The sequence below is a fragment of the Stegodyphus dumicola genome, chromosome 4 (genome assembly GCF_044657685.1).
Source record: "Stegodyphus dumicola isolate Sdum_Otavi_A_Nest chromosome 4, ASM4465768v1".
In the NCBI taxonomy this organism is placed as follows: Eukaryota; Metazoa; Arthropoda; class Arachnida; order Araneae; family Eresidae; genus Stegodyphus; species Stegodyphus dumicola.
In genome coordinates this window covers 246,201,145-246,213,524 of record NC_140771.1, presented here as the reverse complement: position 1 = coordinate 246,213,524, position 12,380 = coordinate 246,201,145, and the positions used below count along the sequence as shown (strand labels likewise).

The 12,380-nt window shown below is 34.6% G+C and overlaps 1 protein-coding gene across 4 annotated transcripts in view; it reads left to right on the top strand.

Annotated features, from left to right (window-relative positions):
* LOC118192903 (uncharacterized) overlaps positions 1 to 12,380 on the top strand; it is a 200,777-nt gene that overhangs the window by 47,064 nt on the left and 141,333 nt on the right. The window contains exon 1 of one of the 4 annotated variants that reach the window (XM_085816179.1): positions 10,768 to 10,894. The exons of the other annotated variants lie outside the window; for them this stretch is intronic. The gene's annotated coding sequence lies outside the window, so the exon portion shown is untranslated. Of the gene's footprint in view, positions 1 to 10,767; positions 10,895 to 12,380 lie in introns of those variants that run through there. 4 annotated transcript variants of the gene reach the window in all.

The window sequence follows — 12,380 nt, the reverse complement described above, 5'->3', positions numbered from 1 at the left end:
TTTTTCTTGTCTGTAAAACTCAGCTTAGGATATATATTGGATTTAGATGTAAGTTATTCAAAAGTGGATGGCTCTAGGTACCGTTGTTTTATCACAATGCGAGAAACATACATTCATTTATGCAGATTCTTCATTTAATTTTATTAAATGTAATACAGAGCTCTAATATTTGGTGGCAACAATTTAAAAAATGATTCGCCGTTTTGTATGAATCAACGGAAAATGCCGAAACGAAATGAATAGGCCTTTTGGGCGAATTGCCGCTTTGGGCTAAAAAAAATTTTGCAAAGCTATCTTACTAAGAAAACTGAACATTGATATGATGAACTGAAGAAAGAGTGAAAAAATATAAAAAAGTATACCAGCATTGCATCGGAAATTCTAAATTTTGTTACACTAAATAAAAATTTTGTGATTTTGCTGTTGAATTGCATATGTCGTAAATGTGAAGAAAATGATGCTTAATAATGAAGCTAAAAAGGGAAAACAATTGGGTCAGCATGAGTGAGTGTAGCAAAAGACGCTGAGCTCAACAAGAGCTTAAAAAAACTTTAACAAACACTTTTGGGCGACCGTTTAAAATCTGAAACCTTTCAGATTTTTTATTTTTTTCCTCCATTTGTTTCAAATATTAGTCGTAAGTGATGATTGTTTGCGTTGTAAACCATCATTTCAGTCCACATAAGTTTGAAGCTTTTTTACAAATAATAATGAATCTGTTGGAATTCTTGAGACTTAAGTTTATTTTACTGGCAACCAGAATTATTTGCCGACAATTCTGATGCATTTTCATCCAATAATATGTTCCCTTATTGCACTGTGAATAAGAATTAGCTACGTATGCGCCTTGAGAACAAGAGTAAACCATAAAAATGCAATTTACTGGGAGTTTTAAAAAAAAAAAAAATTTAGGAATGCGCTTCTCGAACATTTTTCCCCGACGTTGGCGCTGTTGCAGTTTGGCTTCCGATCAAAACACATTTTCCGTATTCTCACTTTTGCGTATTTTCTCCGTTTAATTTACCGTTTGCTACTTTCTTTTATGTAGCTTTCTCAATGTTCCAGCGTATATCCTTCTTGTACACCGAGTCAAAGAGGGAAAAAAACAATACTGGTACAGTCTTGTATCTCCCGTTCCCTGGCAAATTGACGAAACATAATTGTGCTTTTCATGTCTCGATAGCGAGACTTAGGATACATATTAGATACAGGATATACATATTAGACTTAGGATACATATACCATTGAGTATTTTGACACAAAATCGGACGTTTTCTGAAATGACACTTGATTCCGATGTTTTTCCCATATTTCGATCCTACGTCTTAAATTATACCAAAGTGCTAAGTTTCGTAAAATTCGCCAGAGTAATTTTTAAGAAGTTATAGGGGTTGGACAAAAATATGGAAACACCTTTAAAAAAACATGTTTCTTTGCTTAATATGGTGTAGGAAACCCGTTGGCATCCAAAACAGCTTGCAGTCTTCTCAGAATGAATAAATACAGTTCCTGTATGTTTGCCAAGGGAATATTATACCATTCTTCCTGCAAAACGGTGGCAAGTTCAGATAACGATGTTGGCGGTGGATAGCGAGAACGCACTTTCCGTTCCAATGTAGACCACAAAGGTTCGATAATATTCAGGTCTGGTGACTGTGGTGGCCAGGGGAGATGGGACAACTTATCCTCGTGCTCAGAAAACCAGTCCTGGACAATGTGAGCTGTGTGAACAGGGGCTTTGTCGTCTTGGAAGACACCATCACCATCGGGGAACAAAGTTTGTACCATGGGACGAACTTGATTGGCCAAAATGTTCACATAAGTCTTGGCAGTCATGTGCCCTGACACTTATCATGGGGCTAGCAGAGAACCACGATATGGCTGCCCAAACCATAACAGAACCCCCGCCATGTTTCACTCTTGGCAACAAGCAGTCTGTACTATAGGCTTGAGATGGCGTTCTCCAGACGTAAACTCGGCCAGAAGTGGGAAACAATGTAAAAGAAGACTCGTCAGACCATATTACTCGCTTCCACTGCTCTATAGTCCAGGATTTATGACTTAAACACCACCTTTTCCTGTTACGGGCATAAGCATCACTGATGAGTGGCTTCTCAATTGCAGCACGGCTAGGAATTTCCTGTTTATGAAGCTCCCTTCTAATTGTTTTGGTACTCACAGGGTTCGGTAACACAACATTCATTTCAGCAGTAACTTTTGCAGCTGTGGTCTTCTTATTTTTCGTCACAATTGCCCTTAATGATCGTCTGTCACGATCACTCAGGACACGCTTTCGTCCGCGCTGTGATTTCGCAGATGATGTTTTTCCGCTTTTCAAATATGCGGAATAAATCTTCGATACAGTACCTCTTGAAACACTAAACACCTCGGCTACCTTGTTTACGGAAGCACCTACCATACGTGCTCCAACAATTTGTCCACGTTCGAAGTCTGTTAACTCTGACATAATGCAATGACAAACTCACATAACAGTACTCCGACAACAACTGAACTGTTAAGCACATTTACGAAGTTGTATAGGTGGCGTCAGTAGTCAAAAACGCCAGCGCCACCTACATATTTCATTAAAATCAATCTTTCTTTTCAAACATGCATTTCACAAGGTGTTTCCATATTTTTGTCCATCCACTGTAGTTTGTTTATATTTATTAATATCTATTTTTTATGAAACTTACTTGATTCCTTGCTTCACTATTCAGAATTTGGTTCAATTCAAATGAAATTCGCACAGTTTTCATAATTTATTTTCAAAATTCGTATTTTTAGATAATTTTTATGTAATTTTCGAAAACAATTTAGAGCATTGCACAATGTATCATTTTATAAACAATGTGTTGTATGGGTGAACAAATAGTTAATTGGCACCAATGACACAATTCAAAGTGTTAGTTCTTGGCTGCTGTTTGGAGCTTTCCAAGGAAGCAATATGAATCTCATCACTTTTAGTCCTATTTCAGACGGTCTCAGAACGGCCGAAAGAAAAAACTGTTTCATTTCAGCCAAACTTGTGCTCTTCCTCCTACTTAACGAATAACGTGTGAGTAAATGAACATCTTCCAACATGAGGTAATCTGGTTAGATTTTAGGCGAACGGGGTTTTTTTTCTTTTTCTTTCTTTCCACCGACAGAGAGGCAGTCGATCCGCTGGGACAGTTAGCATATCGGCCAGGTAGCATCTTTGACAGAATTAACTTGGTCCACATAATACAGTTTGGCACATATCGTGCTCAAGACGACTGCTGGGGACGTTGCAAACACATGGTGGGCAAGTTAATGGTGCAGTTATGGAAGAAGGGTGTATTGCAGGTGAGGAAAACAATTTACCGATAGAGTTACAGATACAGTGGGTAGAAAAAGTATTTGCACACCTACATTTTTGTTTACAATTCATAAAAAGAAGCATTAAGAAATAAAAAAATTGGTATTGCCAAATCAGAATAAGTTTAATCATTCAAAACAAACAGAAAAATTACAATAATATAAATAACAATGCTTTTTTGTAACAAAAATTAAAATATCTCGTATCAAAAAAGTATTTGCACAACTGCATGAATACAAAAGAAATAAAATATATAAGCAAATTTCAAATAACTAATATTTAGAATGCATTCCTTTAGCATCTATTACTGCTTGTAATCTTGCTGACATTGATTTAATTAAATTTTCTGTAACAGTAGGATCAGTATTCTATCTCTCTTCAATAAGGGCAGATTTGCTTGAAATCTTCCTTTTTCTCATTTTTAAATCCAAAGAATTTCATAAATATTCCAAAGGAGTTAAGTCTGGTGATTGTGGTGGAGTGGCATGTTTTCTGGGAACATTATAAAGCAACCACATACGTGTTATACCGGCAGTGTGCTTGGGATCGTTGTCTAGCTGAAAATAGTACGAATTACTGATACCCAATTTTATTGCACTTTGTGGCAAGTTATCTCGCAACACATCAATATAGGTTCGAGCTGTCATATTCCCATCAATGAAACACAAATTACCAACTCCTTTGCTAGCCATGCACCCCCAAATCATAACAGAACCTTCTCCATGTTTAACTGTAGGTAACATATTTTTGGTATGAAAAGCAGTACAAGGTTTTCTCCAAACTAACTTCCTACCATCTGATTTATATTGAACTTACTCTCGTCGGAGAATATGACATTTTTCCAGAAATCAATTGGCTTATTGATATATTCCTTAGCGAATTCAAGTCTCTTCAATCTATTTCGTTCAGTTATGAGAGGTTCTTTTCCTTGGAGATCTCTTATAAATGTGTGCATCGTGCAGGACATTTCGAACACTTTGGGCACAGATTTGAACTCCAGATGTTGAAGCGACATCATTGGTTAAAGTAATTGCACTAATAAATGGATTTTTTGATGCTTCTCTTATGGGTTTTCACTTCATTCGCAGTGAAAGTTTCTTTGAGTGTCCAGAACGCAAGTTATTTGATGTAGATCCTCTTTCTTTATGACGTTTTATAACATACCGAACAGTAGAGAAGCAAACATGTACTTTTTTTACCTATTTTTCGATAACTTAGACAATTTTCACGTAGAGAAACAATTTTTTCTCGCAACGAAATCGGCAATTCAGTTTTCTTAGGTGCCATTACAGTTTGAAATCGACAATCAACTGATAACGTTTCTACAACACCTCCTTTTATAGTCGTCTTACGCATGTTATTTACTGCGGGAGCACTGTCAAATAATAGCATAAAAACTCAAATTTGCTAAAGTTGAGTTGAGTGTGCAAATACTTTTTTGACATAAGATATTTTAATATTGTTGCAAAAATATTTTTTTATTAATATTATTATATTTTTTGTAATTAATTTAAATGAATAAGCTCATTCTATGTTTTAAATGCCAATTTTTGTATCTCTTAATTCATTTTCTTATAAATTGTGAACAAAAATGTATGTGTGCAAATACTTTTTGTACCCACTGTAGATGATTACAACTTAAGTACTGTCAATAGGCATCCACAACATGAACAATAAACGAGTACTGTGGATAGTTATAATACAGGTGTAACTGAGTTATAATCAGCTGAATAGTGCACTAATTATGAATATGAGCAATTGCAATTAACAGAGTGACTGATAAAAAGTAAAAGTAATACGTTAAATAAGGCAAAATACATAATTCAAGGAAATATTACATTCCTGAAAAAATTTCGCATAACTTTCTCTTCGTTTGCAGGCAAACCCTACCAAGCGCATATTTCAAAATTCAGCTGAACACAAAAAAATATCGCAATTTGCTTTTAGAGCTTCTTTATACAACGAAAACAGCATGTCTGAAAATGGCGACTTTGCTTACAGTTTGGCGACTTCTACCAAGGTGGTTGCGATAATACTGAAGAATACTGTGAATTCATTGAAATTAAATTTTATTCTACATTAATGTCAAATTAACGGGCTGCTATCTTTAAATATTTTTTTAAGGTCTCGAGTAACAGCCTATTAAAGCTAATTTGATTTTATTCCTTCTTTCTATCTGAATAAACTACACTACACTTCTTTCATAAAACTTGTGGAAAGGAATCTTTTGATATCTATTAGAACTCACGCTGCGAACACGCACTACACTATTAGAACGCATAGTTGCGAGTGCTTCAAGTTTACTATAGGTATCATACAGCCAGTCATTAATAGAAATGAAGAACTGCTTTCATTGATTTCAAATCGCTTAGTTTGTGACTCAGTAACAGATAGATTAAAGTTGGATTGAATTATTTAATTATGGCAAAGCATACGAGGGCTATCTACCTAAAGGGAGGGATGCCTTCGTGGAGAACTTTCTAAGGGAAACTGGCTCGTATACACGTTACACATGGGGCAAACCACGAAAACGCTCATGCAACCAGCCCGTTCGCGGGATTCCAACCTCGAACCGAACTACCAGTGTTCAGCGTCTTTACCGCTCGGCCGGCTAGATTAAAGTTGAAAGAAAAATTAAACAATTTACATTTTGCCGAATGGCTACAGCACAGTGGTGCGTGGCAAATATATTTTATTTCGGACAGTACTAGCACACTTCTTCTGAATCGCCGAGTTTTCTGATTTAATTTCAAAATAAATGTCTTAAGCTTTTCCGAGTGGGCCCGCTAGCGGCCGAGCCGTAAAGGCGCTGAACACTGGTAGTTCGGTCCGGGCTTCGAATCTCGGCGAACGGGCTAACTGCATGGGCATTTTCGTGATTTTACCCATATGTAACTTGTATACGAATCACTTTCCCTTAGAAAGTCCTCCACGAAGGCATCCCTCCCCTTAAGCAGATAGCCTTTGGGAGCTTTGCCGTAATTCAATTAACCAAAACTTTTCCGCGTGACAACGTACTTCTTTTAAATCGTCGAGTTTGTTAATTAAAATTTCACTATGTTCGCACGAAATGTGAAAGAAACAGAAATTCGAAATTCAAAAGTCAGGTTTTGAGGGGCGTATATTCGGTAAAGAAATAAGTGTGTTTAAAATCTGATGGCTGTAGCTGGCGCCTTTTTTTCATAATGCGAAGAACATACATACATACCCACATATGGCGGACGTTATCACCGGACGTTATCTCTCACCTGGGTTTGATAACGCTCTCATGTTGGGAAACTACCTTATGTATATCAAGAATACTGTCAAATGTACGCAATAGCATTATGTATCTCACTGACTCATAAGAATAGTGTTAGCCAATACTTAACGAAATATTTTTGTTAAATATTAGCTAACGAATATTTTTGAATCAAATGTTTTAACTATAGTTGATCAAATTCGCGAAAGTAACAGCCAATTTCATTATGACATACATCGATAATATAATTCATTATCATATGCACCATATCCACATAAGTCCTTACCCGATCATTATTTTCGCACCCATTGGCGTTAAACATAAACTTCCAATTACAAAACTGTGTTCAATGTTGTAAGCTTTGATATTTTTAATTAAAAAATCAATTTAATAAAATTTAAGAAGTGTAATAGTTCCCAGTACGAAATAAAGGAAATACTGTAATCGTGAAAAATTTCGTGGATCATATTTCAACGAAGATATCCATTTTGACTGCTCCAGAATGCATTTGAACAATGTTTTTGCGTAACATCTGTACCTACAGGCAAATTAAAACAGATTGTAAATGCATTTAAAATGGATTCTTTCGTGACGTCTCTACGTACGTATGTACGTATGTATCTCGCAAACTCAAAAACGAGTAGAATGTTGAAATCTTGTATATGGGACTGCTATAACATGCAGTTGTGCACCTCCCTTTGTTGTTGCAATCGACGGCATATATACGGTACAGATATTGCCACTCTGTTATACGGCTTGGTGAATCCAGTTTTTTATTTTTATATATTGGTAAATTGTACATTTTTTGCTTTAAGAGCGGTTGAATTATGTTGTTCTTCTGTTCCGACGAAGGTTTCTATGCCTTTAGTTAATCTGCATGCAATCCTTGTAGAATTATGAAAAGTTTAAATGTAGCCAGCCTAACGAGACGACCTTTTGTTTATTGAAACTCTTAGAAGAATAGTGAATTAAGTCAGTTGGTGTACCAACATCAGTATCTTTTCGCATAGTGTGACCGAATTCGTGTATTGAGAATACGGCAAAGCACACTAGGGCTATCTGCCTAAGGGAAGGGATGCCTTCGTGGAGGACTTTCTGGGAATAAGATTTTCTTTTTGAAAAAAATTTAATTGATCAATACTTTTCATAACAACTTGCATACAAATGCTCGTCATTTTATGCATTAAGTCAAGGAATTTTTTTTTAAAATTGCTATTCTTAATTGCATGTAAGTTCAAACATTCGCTCTTTGGTTTGCATATAGCTCTTAAATATAATGCCCGAATTTTAAATTGTCTTGGTTACTTTTTGGCCCATTTTTTTTTTTTCTTATAACGAGTATAAAATTTTGCTCGTTATAAGAAAAAAAATCCAATTAAAGAAAGAAATCATAGTAGAACATATTCGAAAAATAAAAATGCGAAAGGGAAAATATACAAAATTATACAAATAAAAATTAATCTCCTTTCGTTGAAACTTCAATTCAGAATTCATTAGGGAAAAATAAATTAAAGCTTCATAGTCGATTAATATGAAATTGATTAATGAAGAAGTCGATTAATATATTTTGTTTTCCTGGTCGATTTGAGATCAAAATCGTAAAAAGATTTCATCAAATTTTAACTAAAGACTTAAAAATTCATATAAAACCGAAAACTCGAATCTCAAATGTACCAGAATATTCTCTAACGTTTTCGAAACACTTCGAGAAAAGAATACAGCATAGCATTGTGTCAAAATGGCAATTAAAAAAAACCATAGATGTTTACATTATGTATATGTATAATTTGCCCACCAGCGGCCGAGCGGTAAAGTCGCTGAACACTGGTAGTTCGGTCCGAGGTTCGAATCCCGCGAACGGGCTGGCTGCATGGGCGTTTTCGTGGTTTTCCCCATGTGTAACGTGTATACGAGCCAGTTTCCCTTAGAAAGTCCTCCACGAAAGGCATCCCTCCCCTTAGGCAGATAGCCCTAGTGTGCTTTGCCATAATTAAATACACCACACACACCGTATATTGAAATTTAGAAAAAAAAAAATCCGAAAGGTTTCAGATTTTAAATTTCGTTCGTTTTTTTAACGTTTTGTGTGCTACTTTTATTTATTAAATATCATGTTCTACGTACTCAAGCCATCAAATTCAGTTCAATAGCAGTGTCACAAAATAATTTTAAAATGAGCCTATCTTTAGAATTTCGGATACACAGTTCCGCGCGCTGGAGATAAAAAGGTTTTTTTTCCCCAGATTGTTGCCCAAATTTGTTTTGTTTGATTTTGTTTCTCCAGATTGATTGGTAGATTGTTGCCATTGCTCGCTTTCTAATCGTTGAGTTTGTTACCCAGAAATTCGTTAAAGTTTTACTAAAGTGAAATCGATCATAAAACAAATTCCAAATTTTAAATTTGGGCTTCCACATGCCCATATTCGCAGTAGGATTATGTCATTCAAAATTCGGTGGCTTTATGTACCGTTGTTTCATCACAATGCGAGAAATATACATACATTAATGCAGATTTTTCATTGTTTCATTTCTTCAAATATAATGCAGGATTCTAACATTTGGTGGCAACAGTTTGAAAAGTGAAACTGACATTTATAGTGAGCCAGCACAAAATCGCAAAACGAAAACAACAGTTCTTCAGGGACAAAGCCCCTTTGGACTATAAAAATTGGTCTAAAACCAATATATGCTAATCTGAAATTCAAAAGCAAGTACAAATAAAGAGCAAAACTAATAGTCATTTAAATAAAACTAAAAAATTGGAAGGTCCCCGATTACGCTAAAGTAAACTTTTAATACCAAAAAACGAAAAACTGCATATAGAGATTTCTATAAATTAAAAAAAAAAAAAAAAGTCAAATTTGAGCGTTAAACAGTAAAAAACTGAAAACCTATTTGAAACAATAATTGCAAAATATTGAATAACACAAACTACGGAAATCTTAACACGACCTTTTATGCGTAATCTACAGCCAGTTTCCCTTATAAAGTCCTCCACGAAGGCATCCCTCCTCTTAGGCAGATAGCCCTCGAGGCTTTGCCATAATCACACACACACATTTATGCGTAATCTAACTGAATTCTAAAGATGACTATACTTTATATAAAGGTATAATAATAGAAAGGGTGTATATATATATTTTTTGGATATATATATATATATATATATATATGTAATGTTTTCAGTTATTCCAACACATGGTGGGCGAATGGTGAGGCTATTCCATTACACGTTCTGGCAGATGGTTAACGAAGCTGGGGTGATTGAAACACGGAGTAAAATGACGACTCAGGACTTTTCACTTTTAACAGCAAGCATATCTTTATTTTAATTTATAGCAGATGACCTTTTTCCAGATGAAGTTAATCAAATAACTTATTCAGTGATTGAACTATTAGATAGGACTGACTTTAAACTTTAATACATCATAACGTTCTAACAAAGAAAGAGGAGCATAGCGGAAGCGTTAGCAGGACGAAGGCGAGAAGGCATCTGTCTAGGAGAACTTATGACTCAGCATTTATATGAATGGTTATGTAAGAGAGTAGCTTCTAGAAAAATGTAGAAAAACTTATGACGCAGCATTTATATGAGGAGGTTATGTAATAGGCGTGAATGTTCTAGCAGGTACTGGGTTAGGGGACGATCCTGAATTGCAGAAAATTAATTAAAGGTTGCTGGTTCGCAAAGAGAAAAGCCATCGTATTTTTTTTTATATTTTACATATATACTTTTGGACTGCCCATTACAATAAAAAAGAGAGGTGTGCAGCTAGATGTTATAGCAGTCCCAAATACAAATTTCAACCTTCTACTGCTCATTGTTTTTGATTTATGCGAGATATATCGAAAAGAAATCCATTTTGATTCCACGTTACAATTCTAGAGGAACTTTTTACACACGGTATATATTTCCAGTGTGCATTATAAAATGGACAGGGTTCTTTAAATGCCTAAGCCATATTTAACTATTCTTCTGTATTCTAGAGCAGCAAGTATTCATTATTCTAAGAAATATCATACACTTTTATAAACGATTCGAAGTTGTGCATAATGACATTCGCAGTTTTATGACAGAGCACGATCTATGGTTTACCGTCTGCGTTCTGCAGTTTCGTCACCCTTTTGTTAAGATAACAATACTGATTTTGAGTATCGCACAGAATAACCTTTGTCACTTGCTTGATAAAATTTCTACAATATTGCAGGCGTTTTCTTAGTCTTTTTAAACTTTCTGAGTACTTCATTTGGTTTCTTATGCTTAAGAAATTTCAGTAAAGATATTGGAGCTTAAGTGTTAGGATTATTTGGAGGTAAGACCATTCTTCTTTCAATGTTTGTAATTACGTCAAAATTTAATAAAGAATAGAATTTGGGATAGAAAAAGCTCGTGAATTATGACAGAAATCTTTTTAATATTTTACAAATACTCACTTCGAGCATTACTGTTGCAGAGCTATGGTACCTAATATTTTTCTCACCGATATTAATATGTTACGTAAAAGTGTTGCTTTTTTACTTCCTTGTACGAAGTAAAAAGGAAGTATTGTAATCGCGAAACGTTTCAGGCAGCATATTTCAACGAAAATATCCATTTTGACCGCTATCGAATGCAATTTAACGATGTTTTTGCGTGATATCTGTACGTAAGGACAGAATAAAAGACTTGTTTCCTCCAAAAAAATTATAAAACTGCTTTAAAATTAATTCTGAAGAGAATTTTTCGTGGCGTCTGTACGAACGTATGTACGTACCTCCCATAACTCAAAAACGAGTAGCCTCAGAACGTTGAAATTTTGTATATAGGACTGCTAAAACATGTAGATGTGCACCTCGTATTTTGGTTGCAATCGGCCGCACCAAACATATATAAATATATTTATATATATATCCACTCTGTTACCGGGTTCAGTAATCTGTTTCTTTACTCTTATATGATTGTAAATTGTACATTTTTTGCTTTAAAAATGATAGAATTACGTTGTTTTTATCTTCCGGTTAAGGTTTTTATGCCTTTAGTAAATCTGTATGCAATATTTTTAGAATTATCAACAATTTTAAAGTTGTTTAAGTGCCGCTAAACCTAATCCTTTTCTTGATGGCGGCCATTGTTTGTTTACATTTGAAACAGCAGACTAGTGGATTTGTTGCCAATCTAGAGAAACGTAGCTTCGCAACAACAAAGATAACGCCTTCATTTATTATTGCCAATTAAATTATGCTTAATCCTTTCTGGAATTTTTTCGAGGAAATAAGTGTTTAAGATTTACTTCGTAATTTTTAATACAGATATTTTGAGTTTTTATGTATTTTTGCCTTCTCGCGAAGTGAGAACTGAATTAATTGAATGAGAAATACTCAATCGTCTGTGAAAAACTGTTTCTTTTTTGTTTTGTTTGCTTAATTTCTTTTATACATCGTTCTAGCTTTATTATAGTATTTGAATAGAACATGTGGCAACGGTTCGATAATTCTGTTCTTTAAATGATATAAATTTTGTGCATTATGTGTTATAATATGAACGAAATATAATACTGTTAAGTGAATCTAGCGCCAGAGTGTCGCTATGGTAAACAAGTACTAGAGTGAATTTGAAAGAATGCATTTATTCTATTGTGGTTTATGAGCTGTCGGCGAAGTAGATTTAATTCAGTCCAATAAGTTTAAATGAAATGCAAGAAAAAATGCGTATAATTTAATATTCCGTACAAGGAAGTCATGTAGTGTACAGACAGATTTTTTGAATTAATTAAAATCACTTTTTTTAAAAAGGTAGCTTTTTCTCCCGTTTTTAACATA